This window comes from Heterodontus francisci, unplaced genomic scaffold (genome assembly GCF_036365525.1).
Source record: "Heterodontus francisci isolate sHetFra1 unplaced genomic scaffold, sHetFra1.hap1 HAP1_SCAFFOLD_59, whole genome shotgun sequence".
NCBI lineage: Eukaryota > Metazoa > Chordata > Chondrichthyes > Heterodontiformes > Heterodontidae > Heterodontus > Heterodontus francisci.
In genome coordinates, this window is record NW_027140758.1 from 3,300,600 (window position 1) to 3,308,692 (window position 8,093).

Sequence of the window (8,093 nt, forward strand, 5' to 3'; positions counted from 1 at the left end):
TGTGTGCTCAGCCTTGTTATATCAGCAAAGGCAGCAGGAAATGCAAATCCTGAAGAGTTTTGAAAGAGTAAAGAAGGAGAAAGTGTTGCCAGTGACAGAAGGGTCAGTAACCAGAGGAAACACATTTAAAGTAATTGACAAAAGAATTCGAGTTGTGATGAGGAGATTGTTTTTTCAGCAGTGTGTTGTTCTGGTCTGGAATGCAATTCTGAAAGGTCAGTGGAAGCAGATTCAATGTTAACTCTGAATGGAATTGGATATGTACCTGACATGGAAAATATAACAGGGCAATGGGGGAAAGGACCGGAGAGCGGGATGTGGGATTAATAGAATAGCTCTGTTAAATATCCAGCAAATGCACAGTAATAAGGTTCAGTGCTTGGACCTCAGATATTTTCACTCTATCAATGGCAGAGAAGGCTCGAGGGACCATGTGGCTACTCCTCATGTTCTTCCCAGTGTCCAGGATAAAGTGTAACATGACACTGATTTCCAGATGGCCGACACAAATGCAACAGACATCTTTTCTGGAAACATCACATTTAAAGTGAGAAACTAATCAGAAGGCACGTACGGGGATTGAAGCCGTAATCTTCAGTTTACAAGACTGACGCCTTACCACTTGGCCACCATGCCTTTTCTTAATGGACATCTGAGGCTCCAGAGGAGGATTTGTGATTCTTTTTCAATTTGGTTGAAACAGCATCGAGAAACATGCACAGAAATAAAGAGGGATTGTGGAATGGGAAACAGATCAGCCTCATTTACATCATCAGCATCATGAAATCTTCATTCAGACGTTCCATTCCCATCCTCAGCTTTTCTCACATCTGTACAATAATATAAGAGTGGACATTGGTTTGTTACTGGGCAGATTATATAAATAGACTATGTGCATCATCACAGGAAGTGATGTAATATAATCTGTGCAGCACCTCATGGAGAGTTGTCGATGAAACCTTCAATGCAAGATGTGCAGAGTAAACTCAGGTTATTTTAACCGTCAGATTCTTATAAATTGTGTACTAAGCCTTGACAGATATCAGAATATTATATGGGGGCCACAGTAAACCAAAGCGAAGATGGAGAAATCTTTGCCTGCACCTTTGAAAAGGTCACTGGACTGAACCAAGCCGAGGAGTGGCCGAGATGGTTCCAGAGGTTTGCAAGGTATCGTACTGCATCGGGTCTCGTGCAGAAGCCAGACATGGAGCAGGTCAGTACGCTATTGTCTGCAATGGAGGGAGTGTGCAGGCAACATTCTCATGAAGAACAGAAGGCTACATGTGAAGAAGTTATTAAGGCACTCAAGACCTATTTTAATTGAGGAAAAAAATGTCATCGTGGAGCCAAAGTTAAAACGCTGCATTTGCTGACAACGCAACCACCAGGTGACGCTGTACTAGCACATGCGCAAATGCAGCCTCTTCCACTGAAACGTCACTGTCTGTGACATTCAGGCAGCTGCCAGGATTAAAGATGGAGCTACTCAATTTATCACAGAAAACAACTTCGACCCAAAAATCCCCTCAAAGGTTGCCATCACCGCCTCCGTCCCACTCCAACAGTCCCCCGCTACCTCTTGCTCATTCGCCAGTTATATAGTACCAAGTCATCTTAATTCACCTAAAGTGAATTACTTTTGGAGCAGTGACTGTCGTTTCATAAGCAAATATGGCACATATCTACACAATGGACATGTTTTGGTTGATACTCGGAGAACGTTGCGCTATTTGAAGTCTCATTAGAAGGACAGCACCTCTGACAGTGCTGCACACCTTCTGTAATTCAGTGAGGTTTCATCGAGTCATAGAGTTATACAGCACAGAAACAGGACCTTCGGCCATCATGTCCGTGCCGGCCATCAAGTACCTATCTATTCTAATTCCATTTTCCAGCACGTGGCCGTAGCCTTGTATTCTGTGGCGTTTTGAGTGCTCATCTAGATACTTCTTAAATGTTGTGAGGGTTCCTGCCTCCACCACTCCTTCAGGCAATGTGTTCCAGATTCCAACCACCCTCGAGGTGAAACATTTTTTCCTCAAATCCCCTCTAAACAGTGCCATCCCATTCTCCGGACGATCATTCCCCGCTTCCCCCCATCCCACTCTCTGACTGCTCACTCCCCGCTTCCCCCACCACCACCCCCATCCTGCTTTATGGCCGCTCACACTCCAGGCCATGGGCTCTGCCACTTCCCTCCTCTCGGCCACTCGCTCCAACATTGCCCCATCTCCCCTCGAGGCTCGCCTTGCTTTATCGGGTGGTGCGGTGAAGAATGATCGAATGTTGGAGCGAGAGGCCGAGAGGAGGGAAGCAGCATGGCTTAGAGCTAGTGTCTGGAGGGACGTGGGGGGGAAGCGGGGCGTGAGTGTACGGAGAGAGGGCAGTGCGTGGGTGGGGGGGTAGCAAGCGGCCGGAGGGCGGGGGAGCGGGGTAGCGAGGAGCGGGCTGTGAGCGGCCTGGAGTGAGTGGCTGAGAGGAGGTAGAGAGTTTTCCCGCGCATGCGCCACTTCGTCCTGGAAGACGTAGGCAGGGCATGCGCAGCATCTCAGAGCGCAGGAGACTGTTTGTGCATGTGCGAGCTTGGAGCACTCTGATGACGTCGGCTGGCTGCTGCATTGTCAGGAATCACTTTGAAATTAATAAGCGTACAAAACAGAGAGTATTCATTCATTTATCAATGACTTGTACAAACTCACGGAGGATTGTGAATACCGCAACTTAAGAGAAGAGCTGAATGGAGACAGGATTGTGTTCGGGGTATTAGACAACACCCTTTTAGATCAGCTGCAGTCCAGGGCTGATCTCACATTAACGAAAGAGTATCAATTGAGCAGACAAACAGAGGTTAGAAAGTTTAACCAATCCGTTGTTCGAGGGGACAGGGAGAGTCTGATCTCGAGAGTAGCAGACTCAATTGAATTTGTTAAGAAAACAAAAGGAAAAATTAGTGGTGAAAGACAAGAAAGACGGGAAGAGCATCTAGTGGTAGCTGCAACCAATTGCAGTAGGTGTGGCCGAGAGAGACACAAGTGGGAAAACTGCCTCGCCAAAGAAGCTGAGTGTTTTTCCTGCAGAAAGATGGGACACTTTCAGTCAGTGTATGGCAGTAAAATACCAGCACTGAATATAATTAAAGGGAAATCCCCAGAGAGCAAAAACATTAATGAAGTACAGGATATCCAAAGTGTGGAAATACATTTTTTAGGTGAAATCCAGGAAATAAAGTGAGAGTTGCTGGACGACAGAAATTCTGAAATATTTTAAGACAGAGGTAGATAGATTCTTGATAAACAAGGGGGTGAAAGGTTATTGGGGGCAGGTGGGAATGTGGAGTTGAGGTTAAAATCAGGTCAGTCATGATCTTATTGAATGGTGGAGCAGGCTCGAGGGGCCGAGTGGTCAACTCCTGCTCCTAATTGGTATGTTTGTATGTAAGAAAACATGTTCTAGATACAATGAGAACTACCATTTGTTTGGAAATGGATTTGAACCCTTTTATCAAAAGGTTATAGAGCTTTATTTTTTCTACAATTAACAGGCAAATCCTTGTGGAGTTGAGATTGAGAGAAACAATGGGCTGGATTCTATAGAGCCCTCGACGTCGAGATCTGTGGTGGGGGTGGGGTGGGGGCCGCCTGAAGATGGCCCCGGATGAGACCCGCCACGGACCTCAACGCCGGCAGGGCCTGGCTCGATATTGCCGGCGACGGCGAGGCCTTGTGGGGGACCTCCACCGCTCGGCAACGGGACCACAAACCTGCATTAATTATTATCCCATCACTTCCTGATGTTCCGCTGCGATCTTCAGCCCAGTGGCCGGCACTACCGTGCCTTCGGAGCCCCACCCGGGCAAATGAGGTGCAACACTGGTGGGGAGGGGGGAGAAGGTAAGTTTCTCAGTGTGGGGGTGGGGGGACGGAGACAAATTAATGTCATGGGTGTTGGGGATGGTGGGAAGGGTTATAGTTTACAGTTTGTGCAGTTTTGGGCGGAAGGTCAGATGGTAAAGGTAGGTTTTGGGAGGGAAGGGCAAATAATTAATTTAACTGTTATTGGGGGGATGGGAGAGAGGCAAAAGCAATGTATTTATTTCATTTCATTTAATCTTCCTTTAAATATTTTCCAGTAGGACTAACAGCCCTTTAAAAATGGCTGACACTCCAGTTCAGTACTAAGGCAGTGCTGCACTATCAGAAATGCAGTTTTTCAGGTGAGACAGAAAATTGAGGATCCCTCTGCCCTCTCAGGTGGATGTTAAAGGTACCATGACACTATTTCAGAGAATAGAAGGGGAATTATTTCTGGGATGCTGGTCATTGTTTAACCCTGAATCAACATCACTTCAAAACAGATTATCTCGTTTTTATCACGTTGTTGTTTCTGGGAGCTTGCTGTGCGCACATTGGCCACCATGTTTCCTACACGACTACAGTGACTACACTTGGAAAGTCCTTCATTGGCTGTAAAAGGCTTTGCAATGTCCTGTGGTCGTGAAATGCAAGTCTTGCTTTTTCCATTGTCATCAGTGTCATTGTGATCAAAAGATAGGATTCGTGAACACAAAGTTTAAATCAATTTTGATTAAAATAATGTAAAAGCATCTATATTCTTGCACTGTACTTAATAATCTCCATCTTCCTATCCTTACAGAGTGCAATGTCATCGACCCTGAAATTGATTCCAGAATCTCATAGAATCTTAGACTCATAGAAAGTTTAAGGCACAGAAAGAGGCCACTTGGCCCTCAGACAATTTCAGCCCAGTTCTGATGAAAGGTCACAGACCACAAACGTTAACTCTGTTTCTCTCTCCACAGATGCTGCCAGACCTGCTGAGTATTTCCAGCATTTTCTGTTTTTATTTCAGATTTCCAGCATCTGCAGTATTTTGCTTCTGTTTTAATTTGAAAGTTAAAACTGAACCACCTGTTTACAATTCACACTGGGGTCTCCCATGAAATGATTCTGTATAATATTGATATAATGAATACAGATTCTGACACAGAGCTTCCTGTGGGGAATTGGGGATATGAAAACCAGCAGACTCTGCAGGGATTTCCACTGGGAGCACAAATTCACAAAATCTACCTTTTATATATCGATTCATTTTGATTGTCCTTCTGGAAAATTATTTTGCAACAATTTAAACATCAACCCACAGCTCCATGACTGGGTCAATTATGAGGTCATCATCTGACAGGTCATGTGACAGCTGGAGCCACAAGACATCAGAACCAGATTTGTGACTGGATTAAAACCCGGAATCCTGTCCCAATAGATTTTCAAATAAAGCTGTTGCTGTTTGAAAACACAGCAGTTAAACGTTCTGCCTGACCATGAGGGGAGCTAGGGAGAAATTTACAAAACTCAATCCTTCAACAAAATAGTTCAAAAATCATTCATATCGAAATCATGTGATGATTCATATGCAGTAGAGAAACAAGCAAATACAGAAAGTACAGAGGAGAGCTGAAAAAGGAAATGAGATCAGCAAGAGAATGTATGAGAAAAGATTAGCAGGTCACATAACTGGGAACACTGAAGTCTTTTACCAACATATGGACAGACAGTGAAAGGGGGGATCAATTAGGAGATCCTGTGGAGACAGAGGGTGTGGCTGAGGCACTAATTAAGTATCACAAAATAAGCGGATGCTGCAAATGTCACAGTGAAGGAAGTGAAGAAATTGGACAGGATGAAAATAGATAAAGAGGAGACAATTACAAGGTTGGCAGCTCTCACAGTAGAAAAGTCACCCAGTTTGAATGGGTTGCATCCTGGGTTGCTGAGGGAAGTAAGGGTGGAAATATCAGAGACTCGAACCACAATCTTTCAATCCTCCTTAAATATGGGAATGTTGCCAGAGGACTGGAGGATGCAGGTAAGCTTGGGTAGTTCGGTCTAAGTTTAATTTGACCATTTTTATAATGTATCCATTGCAATAACGAACATTGTCAAGAAAGCCATTTTATAATTAACACATGACCAAAGGAGCCATTTTGTGTTCAGTCCGAACGTGCCGTGCAGAGGACAATATTTGTGCTTAAACATTCGCACAACACGGGAAGAAACGGTTACCGATTATAAGCTCTCACTCAATTGGTGCAGAGTATGAGCGCCAGGGCTTACTTCTGACAGTTGAAGAGATCATCGCATCTCATTGGATAGCTACCACCCACTCCAAGCTGGGCAGCCCCCAATCAGTTAGGTGCTGTCCTGCCACGACCTGCTTGCTTCAATGGGTGCTTGGAGCTTAGAGAGTCATCTCTCAACAGGCGGATCGATAATCAATGCACCAAGAAAAACAAGCTCAACAAAGAAGACACCAGTCCTTCGCATCGCAAGCTGGAATGTGAGGACCATGTGTCCTGGCCTTACTGACACCCTTCTGCAGGTTGATGACACACACAAGACAGCTGTGATGGACAAAGAACTCACAAGGCTCAATGTGGACATTGCTGTGCTGCAAGAAACTAGACTCGTCCAAGGTGGATCCCTCAAAGAGAAGCACTACACCTTCTTCTGGCAGGGGAAAGCCCAAGAGGCAACTCGTGAGCATGGAGTGGTTTTCACAGTAAAAAACACGCTACTTGAGATGAGTGAACCACCCACAGTAGGCTCAGAGAGACTTCTTACTCTTCACTTGTCAACAAGCGTGGGCCCAGTTAATCTCATGTGCATCTATGTCCCGACACTCACCTCCACCCCAGATGTCAAGGATCAATTCTATGTGACACTTGATACTGCCATCAGTAGAATTCCCAGCACTGAGGGACTGTACCTTCTAGGAGACTTCAACACAAGCTTGGGTACTGACTACACAGCTTTGCCAATGTGCATAGAGCACCAGGGGATTGGCAAGATGAATGAAAATGGACAGAGTTTGCTGGAGCTATGCTGTCACCATGGATTCTGTGTGATGAACAGCTACTTCCAGGTCAAGCTGTGCCACAAGGTGTCCTGGAGACATCTGAGATCACGCCACTGGCACCAGCTAGACCTTATCATCACCAGTGCAAACACCCTCAGCAGTGTCCTCATCACTCATAGCTATCACAGCGCTGACTGTGACACTGAGCACTCCCTGGTGTGTAACAAGGTCAGGCTTCAGCCAAGGAAGCTTCATCCATCCAAGAAGAACGTCGTCCTCAGATCAACTCTTGACGAACCACTGATCCAGAACGGACCCAGGAGTTCCTCAACATCCTCGATCAGGCTCTTTCAGACAACAATGCTCAAGGTCTCAGTGCGGTGTCAAAGTGGAATCATCTGTTAACAAGCAGATGGAAAGGTGAGTGGAGCATTACCTTAAACTCTACATAACGGAGAATATTGTCATTATAGTGGCTCTCAGTGCCATTCCAGACTTCCCTGTCATGGAGGAGCTGGACAGTGACCCCACCACAGTGGAGCTCAACAAAGCCATTGACCATCTTGCCAGTGGTAAAGCCCCGGGAAATGATGGTATTCCACCTGGAATCATCAAGAGTGGAAAAGCGGTTCTACTGCAGCATCTTCATGAACTTCTGTGTCTCTGTTGGAAGGAAAGATCTGCACCTCAAAACATGCGTGACGCAAACATTGTCACCTTGTGCAACAATAAGGGGGAATCGCAGTGACTGCAGCAATTAGCGAGGCATATCCTTGCTAAGTATTGTGGGGAAGGTCTTTGCTCGCATTGCTCTGACCAGATTGCAGACCCTGGCATCACACATCTATCCTGAGTCTCAGTGCAGCTTCAGAGCTGGTAGATCGACAGTCGACATGATTGTCTCACTTCGGCAGTTACAGGAGAAGTACTGTGAACAGTACAGACCACTCTACATTGTCTTTACATATGAACATACGAATTAGGAGCAGGAGTGGGCCACTCGTCCCTTCGAGCCTGCTTCACCATTCAAATAGCTCATGGCTGAACTGATTACTCTACATTTCCATCTACCTCCGATAACCTTTCACCCCCTTGCAGATAAAGAATCTATCCATCTCTCCCTTAAAAATAGTCAAAGACTCTGCTTCCACCGCCTTTTGAGGAAGAAAATTCCAAAGACTCACGACCCTCCGAGGGGGAAAATTGCTCCTCATCCA

The 8,093-nt window shown here is 45.7% G+C and overlaps 1 non-coding gene across 1 annotated transcript; it reads right to left on the reverse strand.

Moving 5' to 3' along the window:
* Positions 1–564: 564 nt before the first annotated feature.
* On the reverse strand, positions 565–636 carry trnat-ugu (transfer RNA threonine (anticodon UGU)). Its single transcript has one exon. It is a non-coding gene; the product is annotated as a tRNA-Thr (tRNA).
* Between the last annotated feature and the right edge of the window lie 7,457 nt (positions 637–8,093).